The sequence below is a fragment of the Carassius auratus genome, unplaced genomic scaffold (genome assembly GCF_003368295.1).
Source record: "Carassius auratus strain Wakin unplaced genomic scaffold, ASM336829v1 scaf_tig00216627, whole genome shotgun sequence".
Classification (NCBI taxonomy): Eukaryota; Metazoa; Chordata; class Actinopteri; order Cypriniformes; family Cyprinidae; genus Carassius; species Carassius auratus.
This window is the reverse complement of record NW_020528667.1, coordinates 1-20,853: the sequence shown is the minus strand read 5'-3', so window position 1 is coordinate 20,853 and position 20,853 is coordinate 1. Positions and strand designations below refer to the sequence as shown.

The following is a 20,853-nucleotide window of genomic DNA, read 5'->3' as shown; positions in this document are numbered from 1 at the left end:
CCTATTAAAATAAAATAAAATAAAATATTGTGGTGATGCACTTTGAGTGCAGGTAATTTGGGGTGAATTTAGTGATTTTAAAACAGAAAGGGCATGCCTATATTTTCCTACAATGAAACAATATTTGCTGATGAGTTTAATGAATTTTTTTTTTTTTTTTTTGATGATAAAAAACTCTTGTCCTGTTCCAAGTAATGAAAAAGTACCAAAAAAGCTGAAATATGTCATTTGTTTAATTGCAAATAATTTGATCCCACACCAACATCAGTGAAAAAATGAACATGAGAATGTGTTTTTTGTTAATTTATTTGAAAATGAACTTTAAATCTAAGAGGGTGCATCTCCTGTGTAGTTTACCACTAAGGGGTTCGGATGACAATCAAATTTGGGAAGCTCCGTCTCAAACTGAAGAGAGGGGTGTCATTTCCAAAAGAGCACGCGGCGCTCAAGAGTTTGTAATAGAGACAGAGAAAAGGCCCGTCTATCGCCTCCTGCAGGAGAAAGGAAGAATGACGAGGCTGAGCTGTCCTTTGTGACACCGTAAGCAGAAAGATGGCACAGAGAAAGAGAAAACAGACAAAAAAGAAGCAGCTAATCCGTATAAAAGTGTAAAGGAACTAGAATGATAGCTGAGCCTTGGCTGAAGGAAAAGCAAAAGCTTACAGCACCTGGTATTCCCAGGCGGTCTCCCATCCAAGTACTAACCAGGCCCGACCCTGCTTAGCTTCCGAGATCGGACGAGATCGGGCGTGCTTTTTTTTTTTTTTTTTTTTTTTTTTTTTATTTATTTATATTTACATTCATATACAAGCATACATTCAATTATGCACTTTTGTCAACCTTCACATATTTATCAGACCTCACCTCTCTTTTCTAAATTCAATTCTAATCCATTCAATGTCTTTTTAATAAATGGATTATCTTTCCCTATCAACTTATCAAGTATCTGCATCTTCCCCTCACTCTTAAAGTATTCCTCTAATGTCTTTATATAATCTTCCAATTTCCTTTTAAAACTAGACCACAAATCCAACTTCTTCTTTTCCTTTCTTGCAAAATTCCTTCTCTGCCATATTATAAACCTCCCAACAGTCAAGAATATATTTATCACATTCCGTTTTTCACAGTCTATGTTAACTCCAAATAAGAACATACAACTCCAGATTTGTTCATTCTCAATTTCATCCCCTTTATCCCCCAACAATTCTTTTACCAAATTTTTCATTTTCAGTTTAAAAGCTTGTAACTCCGTACATGACAAAAATATATGCAAAATTCCTTCCTCTTTTATCAAACACACTTTACACATGGCATTTTCGGTTAATCCCATTTTGTACAACTTTAGCTCTGAAAATATTATGTTATGTCTTATACAAAACTCTAAGTTTTCCATTCTCGCATCCATGTACCATTTTCCCAGATTTTTCCATAACATCCTCTTATCAAAATCGTTAAACACTTTTTCCCAAAATTTAACAGCCACCGGCTCTTTAAATACTAAACTCCTGAAAAACACATAAAACTCTTTCACTGAACTTTGATTAAAAGAGATTTCTTCTCCCTTCTCTTTCATAAATACCTTCATCTTGTCCCCTTCATTTCCATTTCCTCCCTCAATCATCCTTGTCCATTGTCCAGGGATTGCTTCCTTTACCTGTTCATATTGCTTTTCCAAAATTTTCACATTTACATCATCCTCCACCTCTCTCACCTCATCCACAATTGCTTGGAATGGAAAGAATCCTTCTTTTACTTCGTATAAAACATCTTTCACTCTCTTGAACCCAGCTTTAATCCACTGTTTAAAATACAGTTCTTTTCCTTTATATAAAACATTATCATTTAAGAACAAAGGTTGATTTAGCATTTCTTCTCTTCTTCTAGGCTTTATGCCCACATTTATTTTAAATTCTCCCCATGCTTCCAATACTTCTATATAAAATTCTGGAATTCCGAAAATCATATTTTGCTTCAATTTCATCCATAAAATATCTGCTCCAATATTCATATTTCCACATTTGTTTAAAAACAAATTCATTAACTCTGGCCATTGTGCCTGATTTTCTTCACTCAAAAATTTTCTCACTATCTTAACTCTAAAACTCTTTTTCTTTAATTCTGGATCCTGCAAACCCAACCCTCCATCTTTCACATCTCCTATTATTGTCTCGTACGCTACCTTTGATGGTTTTGAATCCCATAGAAATTTCAAAACAGCCGCTTTTATTCTTTTACTTATCCACCTTGGCATCGGTGTAACACTCAACACATACCACATTTTCGATAGCATTAAGGCATTCAGTACTAACACCTTCCCCCTCAATGTTAGTTCCCTCATTTTCCAGAAATTTAAAACTCTCTCCATCCTTCCAATCACATCATCCCACATCATATCCCTCATTTCTCGTTCATTTTTCCCTATCCTGATTCCTAACACCTTTAAGCCTTCTTCTTCTTTAAAAGGAAATAGGCTTTGAATGTTCTCCCCATCACCAATATTCATATAAACTGTTTTCTGTACGTTAATTTTGGCCCCAGATCCTTTGCAGTACCTTTGCAATATTTCCATTGCTTTTTTAACACTTTTGACATCCTTTACTATTAGTGTTGTGTCATCTGCGTATTGATATACTTTTTGTAGTTCTTCATTATCTCTTAAGACCACTCCTTTGATTTCCTTTTCCCCCATTATTGCTAGCCCCAGGGATTCTGCCACTAAACTATATAATTGGGCTGACAAAGGACAGCCTTGTCTTATAGACCTTGAGATACTGAAAGCTCCAGTTAAAAACCCATTACATTTTATTTGGCTTTTTGCCCCCTTGTATAAAATCCTCAACCATTTTATGAAATTTTGCCCAAAATCAAACTTTTCAAGAATTGCAAACAAGAATTCATGCTCGACTCTGTCGAAGGCTTTTTCTAAATCTAGACTTATAACATATCCCTTTTTCCTTCCCTCCACCATATAGCTCACTACATCTCTTATACTACACACTGTGTCTGTAATATCCCTTCCTTCGATAGCATATGCCTGGTTTGTTTCAATAATGTTTGGTAGAATTTTCTTCAAACGGTTTGCTAATATCTTTGCTAAAATTTTATAGTCTGTATTTAGCATGGTTATTGGCCTGTAGTTTTTCAAATCATTCTTATCCCCCCTCTTCTTAAAAATTAATTTAATTACCCCAATCCCCATTAAATGACTTGTTTCTTCCTTTTCAAATATCTCATCATATACTTCCTTTAAAATTGGTGTCAACACTTCCTTAAAATGTTTGTAGAACTCCCCTGACAGCCCATCTCTTCCAGGACTTTTTCCATTATTCAATTGCGTTATGGCGCATTCAATTTCTTCTTTTTTTATCCCCTCATCACTCATTTTTTTATTATCCATATCTAATTTTTTCTCAATTTTCCCAATCAAAAATTCTTTTTCTGTTTTTTCAATTTTTCCTTTGCTAAACAGCTTCTTATAAAATTCCGTTATTTCTTTTAAAACCTCTTCTGTTTCTTTTACCATCTCACCACTTTCTCTTTTGATCTCCTTAATCATTCCTTCTCTCTGTCTACTTTTTTCAAGATTAAAGAAAAACTTTGTACATTTTTCCCCTTCTACTTCATATTTTGCCCTGCTTCTTATCACCTCCCCTCTAAAATGTCTTTCTTCTATTTCCTTAAGCTTTTTTTCTAATACTAAGATTCTTTCCACATTTTCCCCTCCCTCATTCAGAATATCTTTCAACTCCTTTCTTATTTTATTTTCTTCAAGATTCCTTACCCTCTTCATCATTTTACCAAAGTTTTTTGCATACTTCCCAATTCTATATTTAACATTATCCCACCATATTCGTTTATCTTCTTTGTACAATTGATCTTTCTGTTCTTCCTTTATTACTTCTTCTACTCCTTTTTTAAAACTAATTTCCTTTAAAAATTCCGTATTTAGAATCCATAACCCTGGCCCTCTCTTCATTCCACTCAAATCAATCCGCACCCATACAACTTTATGATCACTTAATGACGTTTTTTTATAATAAATATTATCCACCACATTCATAAAATCTTTTTTACATATTGCAAAATCTATTCTGCTTGCGCACATACATTTTTTAACCACTTGTTCTCTTGAGAATTCCCTGATACCTTCATTTCTTGCTCTCCATATATCCACTAAATCATTTTCTTCCATTATACTCTTCAGCTCTTTCCTCCCTCCATCTGATTTAAAGACCATTCCCTCTGCTAAATCCATCTTGCTAAAAGTCGTATTAAAATCTCCAATTATTACAAACCTCTTCCATTTTTCCATACTAGTCCTCAATTTCTTAAAGAAATCAACCTTTTCCTTTTCTACAACAGGAGCATGTACATTACATAAAATGACTTTTTCCCCTCCACCATCCTCTATTTCCACCGCCAGACATTTCCCCTCTTCATCATTATACACTTCTCGTACCTCTTCACACACCCCTTTTTTTATTAAGATTGCTACTCCTCTCCCTTTTCTTCCATCTCCATGATTGCATAAAACATCCCCTTTCCATTTCTTTTTGAACTCAGTCATTACATCATCCCTCCAATTTGTCTCTTGAATCATTAATACATTTGCCCTCTTACAAACTTCTTTCAGTCTTTCAAATTTCACTTGATCCAATAACCCACGAACATTAATGGTTGCAATGCTCAAAAACATACAAAAAAGAATCCACCTCTTCTTCCTCATTCCCCATCGTCCCCCTTCGCCGACAATGTCTCATACCTATTTTGGTCCCACTCCACTCCCTTTACTTCTGTATCCCCAGTTTCCATTATCATCACATGTCTTTTTTTGGCTTGCTCATGGTTTTGTTCTACCTTCAAAAGACGTCTTCTTGTTGTCCCCTTTTCCTCGACTTGCTTATTGACCTCCCCATGGTCTTCCTCCATCTCGTCCTGTTCCTCCTGGCTCTCCAAAGCTTCCTGTTCTTCTTCTTTCGCCACCAGATTCTTGCCCTCTTGTTCTTTTCTGCCTTCACTCCTCACTGTCCTTCCAGCTTGTTCCCCTTCATCTTGCTCCCTTTCTTCCATTTGCTTCTCCTCTTCCTCCTCTTCACTTTGTGTTTCCTCTGCTTCCATATTGTTTTCCTCGTCCTCCTCAGCCCCCATCCAGCACTCACATTTCACCAACACCTTCTTACAGTCGGGGCATCTCACCGCATCACACTCTCTGGCAAAGTGTCCCAGCTCGTCACAGTCTCGGCACCTAAACTCGGGACAGTCTTTCATTACATGCCCCGGACCCCTACATAGACGACAGATCTTAACCTGTCTGTCATGTATCACTCTGAAATACTGTGCCCCCTCTGCAGTTTCAAAACGTGTGCTATATGGGAGAGAGGTGACGTCACTAGGGAATTTAACCCTGACGTAGCGAGTCCCATCTGTGATGCTCATACCTGGATATAGTCTTCTTCTGATCTCCGATGTCGCAGAGACGCCCCACATATTCAGCTTACTTTTGATCTCTTCATCTGTTATGTAACATGGTAGATGCATAAAGGAGACGATACACTCTCTTGTGCTTAAACTTCTCACCTCACACTGGGTTCCTTTGACCATTAAACCTTCCTTTAGGCTTTCACAGCAACTCTCATTTTCCAAAGTTATTTCAAATTCCTTATTCAATCTTGGCCTCACAGCCAATACTTTTGTCACTCCTACCTTTGCAATCAAAGCGACTATCACATCTTCTGCTTTCCCCCCATCCACCTCTGCCACGTTTACAATCATTGTTGCCTCCTTTGCATACTCTTTTTCTCGCTCTTGCATATTCTTCTCCTCCCTTCTCCCTGATCCTCCACTTTGCACTCTCCGCTGCTCCTTCTCAATTCCTTTACCTTGTTCCTTGTCCATAGCCATGTCCTTGTCAATATTAGTAGATCCGTCCATTGTGAGCAGGTTGCTCATTTTGCCCTCCCCTGAGCAGCTACTTCTGCTCAGGGCAGCACCGTCAAAAACAATAAACTTTTAATCTCAAACAAACTTTGCTAATCTATCAACCAAAACTTAAATGAAAGAAAAAGTTTGGAAGAGCCTTTCTCTCCCTTCTGCTGCCAACTCACTTCCTGCTTCCACTAGGGCGTGCTCAGGGTGGTATGGCCGTAAGCGAGTACAACAGTCAAGAGCGACCTATTTAAAGAAGACACACAGGCAGGCCAAAGAGAAACAGATCCTTTTCCACTCAAAGTTTTTTCCAAGTCTTTTAAAAGTCTTCTCTCTTTTTTAATATGAGCTAAATTAAGGGAAAGAAATAAGTAACAATAAAAAATATGCATTTTAATGAATAAATACATTCACAAAAGATAAATGTCGCGCGGTGACGCGCTTTGTGTGGAAGTAATGGGGGCCTGTTTCTCAACTTTAACATCAGAAATGTCTTCTGGTTGAAATTGAATTAAATAAAAGTAAACAAATACTGCGCTTACTTTAAATTGAATGTAATTTGGGGGGAATTTGGTCATTTTAAAACAGAAATTTCAAACCTGGTTAAATTAAATTAAACCAAAATGTTTAAAATAATTAATATCAATAAATACAATCAATATTGCGTTGAGGCACTTTGAGTGGAAGTAAATGTCATCTGGTTAAAATAAAACCAAAACAATTAAAATAAAATAAAATAAAATATTGTGGTGATGCACTTTGAGTGCAGTTAATTTAGGGTGAATTTAGTGATTTTAAAACAGAAATTTCAAACCTGGTTAAATTAAATTAAACCAAAATGTTTAAATTAATTAATAAAATTAATAGCAATAAATACAATCAATATTGCGTTGAGGCACTTTGAGTGGAAGTAAAAGTCATCTTGTTAAAATAAAACCAAATCTATTGAAATAAAATAAAATAAAATAATATAAAATTAAATAAAATATTGTGGTGATGCACTTTGAGTGCAGGTAATTTGGGGATGAATTTAGTGATTTTAAAACAGGAATTTCAAGCCTGGTTAAATTAAATTAAACCAAAATGTTTAAATTAATTAATAAAATTAATAGCAATAAATACAATCAATATTGCGTTGAGGCACTTTGAGTGGAAGTAAAAGTCATCTTGTTAAAATAAAACCAAACCTATTAAAATAAAATAAAATAAAATATTGTGGTGATGCACTTTGAGTGCAGGTAATTTGGGGTGAATTTAGTGATTTTAAAACAGAAAGGGCATGCCTATATTTTCCTACAATGAAACAATATTTGCTGATGAGTTTAATGAATTTTTTTTTTTTTTTTTTTGATGATAAAAAACTCTTGTCCTGTTCCAAGTAATGAAAAAGTACCAAAAAAGCTGAAATATGTCATTTGTTTAATTGCAAATAATTTGATCCCACACCAACATCAGTGAAAAAATGAACATGAGAATGTGTTTTTTGTTAATTTATTTGAAAATGAACTTTAAATCTAAGAGGGTGCATCTCCTGTGTAGTTTACCACTAAGGGGTTCGGATGACAATCAAATTTGGGAAGCTCCGTCTCAAACTGAAGAGAGGGGTGTCATTTCCAAAAGAGCACGCGGCGCTCAAGAGTTTGTAATAGAGACAGAGAAAAGGCCCGTCTATCGCCTCCTGCAGGAGAAAGGAAGAATGACGAGGCAGAGCTGTCCTTTGTGACACCGTAAGCAGAAAGATGGCACAGAGAAAGAGAAAACAGACAAAAAAGAAGCAGCTAATCCGTATAAAAGTGTAAAGGAACTAGAATGATAGCTGAGCCTTGGCTGAAGGAAAAGCAAAAGCTTACAGCACCTGGTATTCCCAGGCGGTCTCCCATCCAAGTACTAACCAGGCCCGACCCTGCTTAGCTTCCGAGATCGGACGAGATCGGGCGTGCTCAGGGTGGTATGGCCGTAAGCGAGTACAACAGTCAAGAGCGACCTATTTAAAGAAGACACACAGGCAGGCCAAAGAGAAACAGATCCTTTTCCACTCAAAGTTTTTTCCAAGTCTTTTAAAAGTCTTCTCTCTTTTTTAATATGAGCTAAATTAAGGGAAAGAAATAAGTAACAATAAAAAATATGCATTTTAATGAATAAATACATTCACAAAAGATAAATGTCGCGCGGTGACGCGCTTTGTGTGGAAGTAATGGGGGCCTGTTTCTCAACTTTAACATCAGAAATGTCTTCTGGTTGAAATTGAATTAAATAAAAGTAAACAAATACTGCGCTTACTTTAAATTGAATGTAATTTGGGGGGAATTTGGTCATTTTAAAACAGAAATTTCAAACCTGGTTAAATTAAATTAAACCAAAATGTTTAAAATAATTAATATCAATAAATACAATCAATATTGCGTTGAGGCACTTTGAGTGGAAGTAAATGTCATCTGGTTAAAATAAAACCAAAACAATTAAAATAAAATAAAATAAAATATTGTGGTGATGCACTTTGAGTGCAGGTAATTTAGGGTGAATTTAGTGATTTTAAAACAGAAATTTCAAACCTGGTTAAATTAAATTAAACCAAAATGTTTAAATTAATTAATAAAATTAATAGCAATAAATACAATCAATACTGCGTTGAGGCACTTTGAGTGGAAGTAAATGTCATCTGGTTAAAATAAAACCAAATCTATTGAAATAAAATAAAATAAAATAATATAAAATTAAATAAAATATTGTGGTGATGCACTTTGAGTGCAGGTAATTTGGGGATGAATTTAGTGATTTTAAAACAGGAATTTCAAGCCTGGTTAAATTAAATTAAACCAAAATGTTTAAATTAATTAATAAAATTAATAGCAATAAATACAATCAATATTGCGTTGAGGCACTTTGAGTGGAAGTAAAAGTCATCTTGTTAAAATAAAACCAAACCTATTAAAATAAAATAAAATAAAATATTGTGGTGATGCACTTTGAGTGCAGGTAATTTGGGGTGAATTTAGTGATTTTAAAACAGAAAGGGCATGCCTATATTTTCCTACAATGAAACAATATTTGCTGATGAGTTTAATGAATTTTTTTTTTTTTTTTTTTAGATGATAAAAAACTCTTGTCCTGTTCCAAGTAATGAAAAAGTACCAAAAAAGCTGAAATATGTCATTTGTTTAATTGCAAATAATTTGATCCCACACCAACATCAGTGAAAAAATGAACATGAGAATGTGTTTTTTGTTAATTTATTTGAAAATGAACTTTAAATCTAAGAGGGTGCATCTCCTGTGTAGTTTACCACTAAGGGGTTCGGATGACAATCAAATTTGGGAAGCTCCGTCTCAAACTGAAGAGAGGGGTGTCATTTCCAAAAGAGCACGCGGCGCTCAAGAGTTTGTAATAGAGACAGAGAAAAGGGCCGTCTATCGCCTCCTGCAGGAGAAAGGAAGAATGACGAGGCTGAGCTGTCCTTTGTGACACCGTAAGCAGAAAGATGGCACAGAGAAAGAGAAAACAGACAAAAAAGAAGCAGCTAATCCGTATAAAAGTGTAAAGGAACTAGAATGATAGCTGAGCCTTGGCTGAAGGAAAAGCAAAAGCTTACAGCACCTGGTATTCCCAGGCGGTCTCCCATCCAAGTACTAACCAGGCCCGACCCTGCTTAGCTTCCGAGATCGGACGAGATCGGGCGTGCTCAGGGTGGTATGGCCGTAAGCGAGTACAACAGTCAAGAGCGACCTATTTAAAGAAGACACACAGGCAGGCCAAAGAGAAACAGATCCTTTTCCACTCAAAGTTTTTTCCAAGTCTTTTAAAAGTCTTCTCTCTTTTTTAATATGAGCTAAATTAAGGGAAAGAAATAAGTAACAATAAAAAATATGCATTTTAATAAATAAATACATTCACAAAAGATAAATGTCGCGCGGTGACGCGCTTTGTGTGGAAGTAATGGGGGCCTGTTTCTCAACTTTAACATCAGAAATGTCTTCTGGTTGAAATTGAATTAAATAAAAGTAAACAAATACTGCGCTTACTTTAAATTGAATGTAATTTGGGGGGAATTTGGTCATTTTAAAACAGAAATTTCAAACCTGGTTAAATTAAATTAAACCAAAATGTTTAAAATAATTAATATCAATAAATACAATCAATATTGCGTTGAGGCACTTTGAGTGGAAGTAAATGTCATCTGGTTAAAATAAAACCAAAACAATTAAAATAAAATAAAATAAAATATTGTGGTGATGCACTTTGAGTGCAGGTAATTTGGGGATGAATTTAGTGATTTTAAAACAGAAATTTCAAACCTGGTTAAATTAAATTAAACCAAAATGTTTAAATTAATTAATAAAATTAATAGCAATAAATACAATCAATACTGCGTTGAGGCACTTTGAGTGGAAGTAAATGTCATCTGGTTAAAATAAAACCAAATCTATTGAAATAAAATAAAATAAAATAATATAAAATTAAATAAAATATTGTGGTGATGCACTTTGAGTGCAGGTAATTTGGGGATGAATTTAGTGATTTTAAAACAGGAATTTCAAGCCTGGTTAAATTAAATTAAACCAAAATGTTTAAATTAATTAATAAAATTAATAGCAATAAATACAATCAATATTGCGTTGAGGCACTTTGAGTGGAAGTAAAAGTCATCTTGTTAAAATAAAACCAAACCTATTAAAATAAAATAAAATAAAATATTGTGGTGATGCACTTTGAGTGCAGGTAATTTGGGGTGAATTTAGTGATTTTAAAACAGAAATTTCAAACCTGGTTAAATTAAATTAAACCAAAATGTTTAAATTAATTAATAAAATTAATAGCAATAAATACAATCAATACTGCGTTGAGGCACTTTGAGTGGAAGTAAATGTCATCTGGTTAAAATAAAACCAAATCTATTGAAATAAAATAAAATAAAATAATATAAAATTAAATAAAATATTGTGGTGATGCACTTTGAGTGCAGGTAATTTGGGGATGAATTTAGTGATTTTAAAACAGGAATTTCAAGCCTGGTTAAATTAAATTAAACCAAAATGTTTAAATTAATTAATAAAATTAATAGCAATAAATACAATCAATATTGCGTTGAGGCACTTTGAGTGGAAGTAAAAGTCATCTTGTTAAAATAAAACCAAACCTATTAAAATAAAATAAAATAAAATATTGTGGTGATGCACTTTGAGTGCAGGTAATTTGGGGTGAATTTAGTGATTTTAAAACAGAAAGGGCATGCCTATATTTTCCTACAATGAAACAATATTTGCTGATGAGTTTAATGATTTTTTTTTTTTTTTTTTTTTTTTTTTTTTTTTTTTTAGATGATAAAAAACTCTTGTCCTGTTCCAAGTAATGAAAAAGTACCAAAAAAGCTGAAATATGTCATTTGTTTAATTGCAAATAATTTGATCCCACACCAACATCAGTGAAAAAATGAACATGAGAATGTGTTTTTTGTTAATTTATTTGAAAATGAACTTTAAATCTAAGAGGGTGCATCTCCTGTGTAGTTTACCACTAAGGGGTTCGGATGACAATCAAATTTGGGAAGCTCCGTCTCAAACTGAAGAGAGGGGTGTCATTTCCAAAAGAGCACGCGGCGCTCAAGAGTTTGTAATAGAGACAGAGAAAAGGGCCGTCTATCGCCTCCTGCAGGAGAAAGGAAGAATGACGAGGCTGAGCTGTCCTTTGTGACACCGTAAGCAGAAAGATGGCACAGAGAAAGAGAAAACAGACAAAAAAGAAGCAGCTAATCCGTATAAAAGTGTAAAGGAACTAGAATGATAGCTGAGCCTTGGCTGAAGGAAAAGCAAAAGCTTACAGCACCTGGTATTCCCAGGCGGTCTCCCATCCAAGTACTAACCAGGCCCGACCCTGCTTAGCTTCCGAGATCGGACGAGATCGGGCGTGCTCAGGGTGGTATGGCCGTAAGCGAGTACAACAGTCAAGAGCGACCTATTTAAAGAAGACACACAGGCAGGCCAAAGAGAAACAGATCCTTTTCCACTCAAAGTTTTTTCCAAGTCTTTTAAAAGTCTTCTCTCTTTTTTAATATGAGCTAAATTAAGGGAAAGAAATAAGTAACAATAAAAAATATGCATTTTAATAAATAAATACATTCACAAAAGATAAATGTCGCGCGGTGACGCGCTTTGTGTGGAAGTAATGGGGGCCTGTTTCTCAACTTTAACATCAGAAATGTCTTCTGGTTGAAATTGAATTAAATAAAAGTAAACAAATACTGCGCTTACTTTAAATTGAATGTAATTTGGGGGGAATTTGGTCATTTTAAAACAGAAATTTCAAACCTGGTTAAATTAAATTAAACCAAAATGTTTAAAATAATTAATATCAATAAATACAATCAATATTGCGTTGAGGCACTTTGAGTGGAAGTAAATGTCATCTGGTTAAAATAAAACCAAAACAATTAAAATAAAATAAAATAAAATATTGTGGTGATGCACTTTGAGTGCAGGTAATTTGGGGATGAATTTAGTGATTTTAAAACAGAAATTTCAAACCTGGTTAAATTAAATTAAACCAAAATGTTTAAATTAATTAATAAAATTAATAGCAATAAATACAATCAATACTGCGTTGAGGCACTTTGAGTGGAAGTAAATGTCATCTGGTTAAAATAAAACCAAATCTATTGAAATAAAATAAAATAAAATAATATAAAATTAAATAAAATATTGTGGTGATGCACTTTGAGTGCAGGTAATTTGGGGATGAATTTAGTGATTTTAAAACAGGAATTTCAAGCCTGGTTAAATTAAATTAAACCAAAATGTTTAAATTAATTAATAAAATTAATAGCAATAAATACAATCAATATTGCGTTGAGGCACTTTGAGTGGAAGTAAAAGTCATCTTGTTAAAATAAAACCAAACCTATTAAAATAAAATAAAATAAAATATTGTGGTGATGCACTTTGAGTGCAGGTAATTTGGGGTGAATTTAGTGATTTTAAAACAGAAAGGGCATGCCTATATTTTCCTACAATGAAACAATATTTGCTGATGAGTTTAATGATTTTTTTTTTTTTTTTTTTTTTTTTTTTTTTTTTTAGATGATAAAAAACTCTTGTCCTGTTCCAAGTAATGAAAAAGTACCAAAAAAGCTGAAATATGTCATTTGTTTAATTGCAAATAATTTGATCCCACACCAACATCAGTGAAAAAATGAACATGAGAATGTGTTTTTTGTTAATTTATTTGAAAATGAACTTTAAATCTAAGAGGGTGCATCTCCTGTGTAGTTTACCACTAAGGGGTTCGGATGACAATCAAATTTGGGAAGCTCCGTCTCAAACTGAAGAGAGGGGTGTCATTTCCAAAAGAGCACGCGGCGCTCAAGAGTTTGTAATAGAGACAGAGAAAAGGGCCGTCTATCGCCTCCTGCAGGAGAAAGGAAGAATGACGAGGCTGAGCTGTCCTTTGTGACACCGTAAGCAGAAAGATGGCACAGAGAAAGAGAAAACAGACAAAAAAGAAGCAGCTAATCCGTATAAAAGTGTAAAGGAACTAGAATGATAGCTGAGCCTTGGCTGAAGGAAAAGCAAAAGCTTACAGCACCTGGTATTCCCAGGCGGTCTCCCATCCAAGTACTAACCAGGCCCGACCCTGCTTAGCTTCCGAGATCGGACGAGATCGGGCGTGCTCAGGGTGGTATGGCCGTAAGCGAGTACAACAGTCAAGAGCGACCTATTTAAAGAAGACACACAGGCAGGCCAAAGAGAAACAGATCCTTTTCCACTCAAAGTTTTTTCCAAGTCTTTTAAAAGTCTTCTCTCTTTTTTAATATGAGCTAAATTAAGGGAAAGAAATAAGTAACAATAAAAAATATGCATTTTAATAAATAAATACATTCACAAAAGATAAATGTCGCGCGGTGACGCGCTTTGTGTGGAAGTAATGGGGGCCTGTTTCTCAACTTTAACATCAGAAATGTCTTCTGGTTGAAATTGAATTAAATAAAAGTAAACAAATACTGCGCTTACTTTAAATTGAATGTAATTTGGGGGGAATTTGGTCATTTTAAAACAGAAATTTCAAACCTGGTTAAATTAAATTAAACCAAAATGTTTAAAATAATTAATATCAATAAATACAATCAATATTGCGTTGAGGCACTTTGAGTGGAAGTAAATGTCATCTGGTTAAAATAAAACCAAAACAATTAAAATAAAATAAAATAAAATATTGTGGTGATGCACTTTGAGTGCAGGTAATTTGGGGATGAATTTAGTGATTTTAAAACAGAAATTTCAAACCTGGTTAAATTAAATTAAACCAAAATGTTTAAATTAATTAATAAAATTAATAGCAATAAATACAATCAATACTGCGTTGAGGCACTTTGAGTGGAAGTAAATGTCATCTGGTTAAAATAAAACCAAATCTATTGAAATAAAATAAAATAAAATAATATAAAATTAAATAAAATATTGTGGTGATGCACTTTGAGTGCAGGTAATTTGGGGATGAATTTAGTGATTTTAAAACAGGAATTTCAAGCCTGGTTAAATTAAATTAAACCAAAATGTTTAAATTAATTAATAAAATTAATAGCAATAAATACAATCAATATTGCGTTGAGGCACTTTGAGTGGAAGTAAAAGTCATCTTGTTAAAATAAAACCAAACCTATTAAAATAAAATAAAATAAAATATTGTGGTGATGCACTTTGAGTGCAGGTAATTTGGGGTGAATTTAGTGATTTTAAAACAGAAATTTCAAACCTGGTTAAATTAAATTAAACCAAAATGTTTAAATTAATTAATAAAATTAATAGCAATAAATACAATCAATACTGCGTTGAGGCACTTTGAGTGGAAGTAAATGTCATCTGGTTAAAATAAAACCAAATCTATTGAAATAAAATAAAATAAAATAATATAAAATTAAATAAAATATTGTGGTGATGCACTTTGAGTGCAGGTAATTTGGGGATGAATTTAGTGATTTTAAAACAGGAATTTCAAGCCTGGTTAAATTAAATTAAACCAAAATGTTTAAATTAATTAATAAAATTAATAGCAATAAATACAATCAATATTGCGTTGAGGCACTTTGAGTGGAAGTAAAAGTCATCTTGTTAAAATAAAACCAAACCTATTAAAATAAAATAAAATAAAATATTGTGGTGATGCACTTTGAGTGCAGGTAATTTGGGGTGAATTTAGTGATTTTAAAACAGAAAGGGCATGCCTATATTTTCCTACAATGAAACAATATTTGCTGATGAGTTTAATGATTTTTTTTTTTTTTTTTTTTTTTTTTTTTTTTTTTTAGATGATAAAAAACTCTTGTCCTGTTCCAAGTAATGAAAAAGTACCAAAAAAGCTGAAATATGTCATTTGTTTAATTGCAAATAATTTGATCCCACACCAACATCAGTGAAAAAATGAACATGAGAATGTGTTTTTTGTTAATTTATTTGAAAATGAACTTTAAATCTAAGAGGGTGCATCTCCTGTGTAGTTTACCACTAAGGGGTTCGGATGACAATCAAATTTGGGAAGCTCCGTCTCAAACTGAAGAGAGGGGTGTCATTTCCAAAAGAGCACGCGGCGCTCAAGAGTTTGTAATAGAGACAGAGAAAAGGGCCGTCTATCGCCTCCTGCAGGAGAAAGGAAGAATGACGAGGCTGAGCTGTCCTTTGTGACACCGTAAGCAGAAAGATGGCACAGAGAAAGAGAAAACAGACAAAAAAGAAGCAGCTAATCCGTATAAAAGTGTAAAGGAACTAGAATGATAGCTGAGCCTTGGCTGAAGGAAAAGCAAAAGCTTACAGCACCTGGTATTCCCAGGCGGTCTCCCATCCAAGTACTAACCAGGCCCGACCCTGCTTAGCTTCCGAGATCGGACGAGATCGGGCGTGCTCAGGGTGGTATGGCCATAAGCGAGTACAACAGTCAAGAGCGACCTATTTAAAGAAGACACACAGGCAGGCCAAAGAGAAACAGATCCTTTTCCACTCAAAGTTTTTTCCAAGTCTTTTAAAAGTCTTCTCTCTTTTTTAATATGAGCTAAATTAAGGGAAAGAAATAAGTAACAATAAAAAATATGCATTTTAATAAATAAATACATTCACAAAAGATAAATGTCGCGCGGTGACGCGCTTTGTGTGGAAGTAATGGGGGCCTGTTTCTCAACTTTAACATCAGAAATGTCTTCTGGTTGAAATTGAATTAAATAAAAGTAAACAAATACTGCGCTTACTTTAAATTGAATGTAATTTGGGGGGAATTTGGTCATTTTAAAACAGAAATTTCAAACCTGGTTAAATTAAATTAAACCAAAATGTTTAAAATAATTAATATCAATAAATACAATCAATATTGCGTTGAGGCACTTTGAGTGGAAGTAAATGTCATCTGGTTAAAATAAAACCAAAACAATTAAAATAAAATAAAATAAAATATTGTGGTGATGCACTTTGAGTGCAGGTAATTTGGGGATGAATTTAGTGATTTTAAAACAGAAATTTCAAACCTGGTTAAATTAAATTAAACCAAAATGTTTAAATTAATTAATAAAATTAATAGCAATAAATACAATCAATACTGCGTTGAGGCACTTTGAGTGGAAGTAAATGTCATCTGGTTAAAATAAAACCAAATCTATTGAAATAAAATAAAATAAAATAATATAAAATTAAATAAAATATTGTGGTGATGCACTTTGAGTGCAGGTAATTTGGGGATGAATTTAGTGATTTTAAAACAGGAATTTCAAGCCTGGTTAAATTAAATTAAACCAAAATGTTTAAATTAATTAATAAAATTAATAGCAATAAATACAATCAATATTGCGTTGAGGCACTTTGAGTGGAAGTAAAAGTCATCTTGTTAAAATAAAACCAAACCTATTAAAATAAAATAAAATAAAATATTGTGGTGATGCACTTTGAGTGCAGGTAATTTGGGGTGAATTTAGTGATTTTAAAACAGAAAGGGCATGCCTATATTTTCCTACAATGAAACAATATTTGCTGATGAGTTTAATGATTTTTTTTTTTTTTTTTTTTTTTTTTTTTTTTTTTAGATGATAAAAAACTCTTGTCCTGTTCCAAGTAATGAAAAAGTACCAAAAAAGCTGAAATATGTCATTTGTTTAATTGCAAATAATTTGATCCCACACCAACATCAGTGAAAAAATGAACATGAGAATGTGTTTTTTGTTAATTTATTTGAAAATGAACTTTAAATCTAAGAGGGTGCATCTCCTGTGTAGTTTACCACTAAGGGGTTCGGATGACAATCAAATTTGGGAAGCTCCGTCTCAAACTGAAGAGAGGGGTGTCATTTCCAAAAGAGCACGCGGCGCTCAAGAGTTTGTAATAGAGACAGAGAAAAGGGCCGTCTATCGCCTCCTGCAGGAGAAAGGAAGAATGACGAGGCTGAGCTGTCCTTTGTGACACCGTAAGCAGAAAGATGGCACAGAGAAAGAGAAAACAGACAAAAAAGAAGCAGCTAATCCGTATAAAAGTGTAAAGGAACTAGAATGATAGCTGAGCCTTGGCTGAAGGAAAAGCAAAAGCTTACAGCACCTGGTATTCCCAGGCGGTCTCCCATCCAAGTACTAACCAGGCCCGACCCTGCTTAGCTTCCGAGATCGGACGAGATCGGGCGTGCTCAGGGTGGTATGGCCGTAAGCGAGTACAACAGTCAAGAGCGACCTATTTAAAGAAGACACACAGGCAGGCCAAAGAGAAACAGATCCTTTTCCACTCAAAGTTTTTTCCAAGTCTTTTAAAAGTCTTCTCTCTTTTTTAATATGAGCTAAATTAAGGGAAAGAAATAAGTAACAATAAAAAATATGCATTTTAATAAATAAATACATTCACAAAAGATAAATGTCGCGCGGTGACGCGCTTTGTGTGGAAGTAATGGGGGCCTGTTTCTCAACTTTAACATCAGAAATGTCTTCTGGTTGAAATTGAATTAAATAAAGTAAACAAATACTGCGCTTACTTTAAATTGAATGTAATTTGGGGGGAATTTGGTCATTTTAAAACAGAAATTTCAAACCTGGTTAAATTAAATTAAACCAAAATGTTTAAAATAATTAATATCAATAAATACAATCAATATTGCGTTGAGGCACTTTGAGTGGAAGTAAATGTCATCTGGTTAAAATAAAACCAAAACAATTAAAATAAAATAAAATAAAATATTGTGGTGATGCACTTTGAGTGCAGGTAATTTGGGGATGAATTTAGTGATTTTAAAACAGAAATTTCAAACCTGGTTAAATTAAATTAAACCAAATGTTTAAATTAATTAATAAAATTAATAGCAATAAATACAATCAATACTGCGTTGAGGCACTTTGAGTGGAAGTAAATGTCATCTGGTTAAAATAAAACCAAATCTATTGAAATAAATAAAATAAAATAATATAAAATTAAATAAAATATTGTGGTGATGCACTTTGAGTGCAGGTAATTTGGGGATGAATTTAGTGATTTTAAAACAGGAATTTCAAGCCTGGTTAAATTAAATTAAACCAAAATGTTTAAATTAATTAATAAAATTAATAGCAATAAATACAATCAATATTGCGTTGAGGCACTTTGAGTGGAAGTAAAAGTCATCTTGTTAAATAAAACCAAACCTATTAAAATAAAATAAAATAAAATATTGTGGTGATGCACTTTGAGTGCAGGTAATTTGGGGTGAATTTAGTGATTTTAAAACAGAAATTTCAAACCTGGTTAAATTAAATTAAACCAAAATGTTTAAATTAATTAATAAAATTAATAGCAATAAATACAATCAATACTGCGTTGAGGCACTTTGAGTGGAAGTAAATGTCATCTGGTTAAAATAAAACCAAATCTATTGAAATAAAATAAAATAAAATAATATAAAATTAAATAAAATATTGTGGTGATGCACTTTGAGTGCAGGTAATTTGGGGATGAATTTAGTGATTTTAAAACAGGAATTTCAAGCCTGGTTAAATTAAATTAAACCAAAATGTTTAAATTAATTAATAAAATTAATAGCAATAAATACAATCAATATTGCGTTGAGGCACTTTGAGTGGAAGTAAAAGTCATCTTGTTAAAATAAAACCAAACCTATTAAAATAAAATAAAATAAAATATTGTGGTGATGCACTTTGAGTGCAGGTAATTTGGGGTGAATTAGTGATTTTAAAACAGAAAGGGCATGCCTATATTTTCCTACAATGAAACAATATTTGCTGATGAGTTTAATGATTTTTTTTTTTTTTTTTTTTTTTTTTTTTTTTTTTTTAGATGATAAAAAACTCTTGTCCTGTTCCAAGTAATGAAAAAGTACCAAAAAGCTGAAATATGTCATTTGTTTTAATTGCAAATAATTTGATCCCACCCAACATCAGTGAAAAATGAACATGAGAATGTGTTTTTGTTAATTATTTGAAAATGAACTTTAAATCTAAGAGGGTGCATCTCCTGTGTAGTTTACCACTAAGGGTTCGGATGACAATCAAATTTGGGAAGCTCCGTCTCAAACTGAAGAGAGGGGTGTCATTTCCAAAAGAGCACGCGGCGCTCAAGAGTTTGTAATAGAGACAGAGAAAGGGCCGTCTATCGCCTCCCTGCAGGAGAAGGAAGAATGACGAGGCTGAAGCTGTCCTTTGTGACACCGTAAGCAGAAAGATGGCACAGAGAAAGAGAAAACAGACAAAAAAGAAGCAGCTAATCCGTATAAAAGTGTAAAGGAACTAGAATGATAGCTGAGCCTTGGCTGAAGGAAAAGCAAAAGCTTACAGCACCTGGTATTCCCAGGCGGTCTCCCATCCAAGTACTAACCAGGCCCGACCCTGCTTAGCTTCCGAGATCGGACGAGATCGGGCGTGCTCAGGGTGGTATGGCCATAAGCGAGTACAACAGTCAAGAGCGACCTATTTAAAGAAGACACACAGGCAGGCCAAAGAGAAACAGATCCTTTTCCACTCAAAGTTTTTTTCCAAGTCTTTTAAAAGTCTTCTCTCTTTTTTAATATGAGCTAAATTAAGGGAAGAAATAAGTAACAATAAAAAATATGCATTTTAATAAATAAATACATTCACAAAGATAAATGTCGCGCGGTGAGCTGCTTTGTGTGGAAGTAATGGGGGCCTGTTTCCTCAACTTTAACATCAGAAATGTCTTCTGGTTGAAATTGAATTAAATAAAAGTAAAACAAATACTGCGCTTACTTTAAATTGAATGTAATTTGGGGGGGAATTTGGTCATTTTAAAACAGAAATTTCAAACCTGGTTAAATTAAATTAAACCAAAATGTTTAAATAATTAATATCAATAAATACAATCAATATTGCGTTGAGGCACTTTGAGTGGAAGTAAATGTCATCTGGTTAAAATAAAACCAAAACAATTAAAAAAAATAAAATAAAATATTGTGGTGATGCACTTTGAGTGCAGGTAATTTGGGGTGAATTTAGTGATTTTAAAACAGAAATTTCAAACCTGGTTAAATTAAATTAAACCAAAATGTTTAAATTAATTAATAAAATTAATAGCAATAAATACAATCAATACTGCGTTGAGGCACTTTGAGTGGAAGTAAATGTCATCTGGTTAAAATAAAACCAAATCTATTGAAATAAAATAAAATAAAATAATATAAAATTAAATAAAATATTGTGGTGATGCACTTTGAGTGCAGGTAATTTGGGGATGAATTTAGTGATTTTAAAACAGGAATTTCAAGCCTGGTTAAATTAAATTAAACCAAAATGTTTAAATTAATTAATAAAATTAATAGCAATAAATACAATCAATATTGCGTTGAGGCACTTTGAGTGGAAGTAAAAGTCATCTTGTTAAAATAAAACCAAACCTATTAAAATAAAATAAAATAAAATATTGTGGTGATGCACTTTGAGTGCAGGTAATTTGGGGTGAATTTAGTGATTTTAAAACAGAA

The 20,853-nt window shown here is 33.2% G+C and overlaps 7 non-coding genes across 7 annotated transcripts; all 7 read right to left on the bottom strand.

Annotated features, from left to right (window-relative positions):
• Positions 1-7,768: 7,768 nt before the first annotated feature.
• LOC113098734 (5S ribosomal RNA) lies at positions 7,769-7,887 on the bottom strand. Its single transcript, XR_003289192.1, has one exon. It is a non-coding gene; the product is annotated as a 5S ribosomal RNA (ribosomal RNA).
• A 1,620-nt stretch (positions 7,888-9,507) lies between these two features.
• LOC113098733 (5S ribosomal RNA) lies at positions 9,508-9,626 on the bottom strand. Its single transcript, XR_003289191.1, has one exon. It is a non-coding gene; the product is annotated as a 5S ribosomal RNA (ribosomal RNA).
• Positions 9,627-11,733: 2,107 nt separating this feature from the next.
• LOC113098732 (5S ribosomal RNA) lies at positions 11,734-11,852 on the bottom strand. Its single transcript, XR_003289190.1, has one exon. It is a non-coding gene; the product is annotated as a 5S ribosomal RNA (ribosomal RNA).
• A 1,636-nt stretch (positions 11,853-13,488) lies between these two features.
• On the bottom strand, positions 13,489-13,607 carry LOC113098731 (5S ribosomal RNA). The gene has a single exon (XR_003289189.1). It is a non-coding gene; the product is annotated as a 5S ribosomal RNA (ribosomal RNA).
• A 2,106-nt stretch (positions 13,608-15,713) lies between these two features.
• Positions 15,714-15,832, bottom strand: LOC113098730 (5S ribosomal RNA). Its single transcript, XR_003289188.1, has one exon. It is a non-coding gene; the product is annotated as a 5S ribosomal RNA (ribosomal RNA).
• A 1,636-nt stretch (positions 15,833-17,468) lies between these two features.
• On the bottom strand, positions 17,469-17,587 carry LOC113098726 (5S ribosomal RNA). Its single transcript, XR_003289184.1, has one exon. It is a non-coding gene; the product is annotated as a 5S ribosomal RNA (ribosomal RNA).
• Positions 17,588-19,684: 2,097 nt separating this feature from the next.
• Positions 19,685-19,803, bottom strand: LOC113098729 (5S ribosomal RNA). Its single transcript, XR_003289187.1, has one exon. It is a non-coding gene; the product is annotated as a 5S ribosomal RNA (ribosomal RNA).
• Between the last annotated feature and the right edge of the window lie 1,050 nt (positions 19,804-20,853).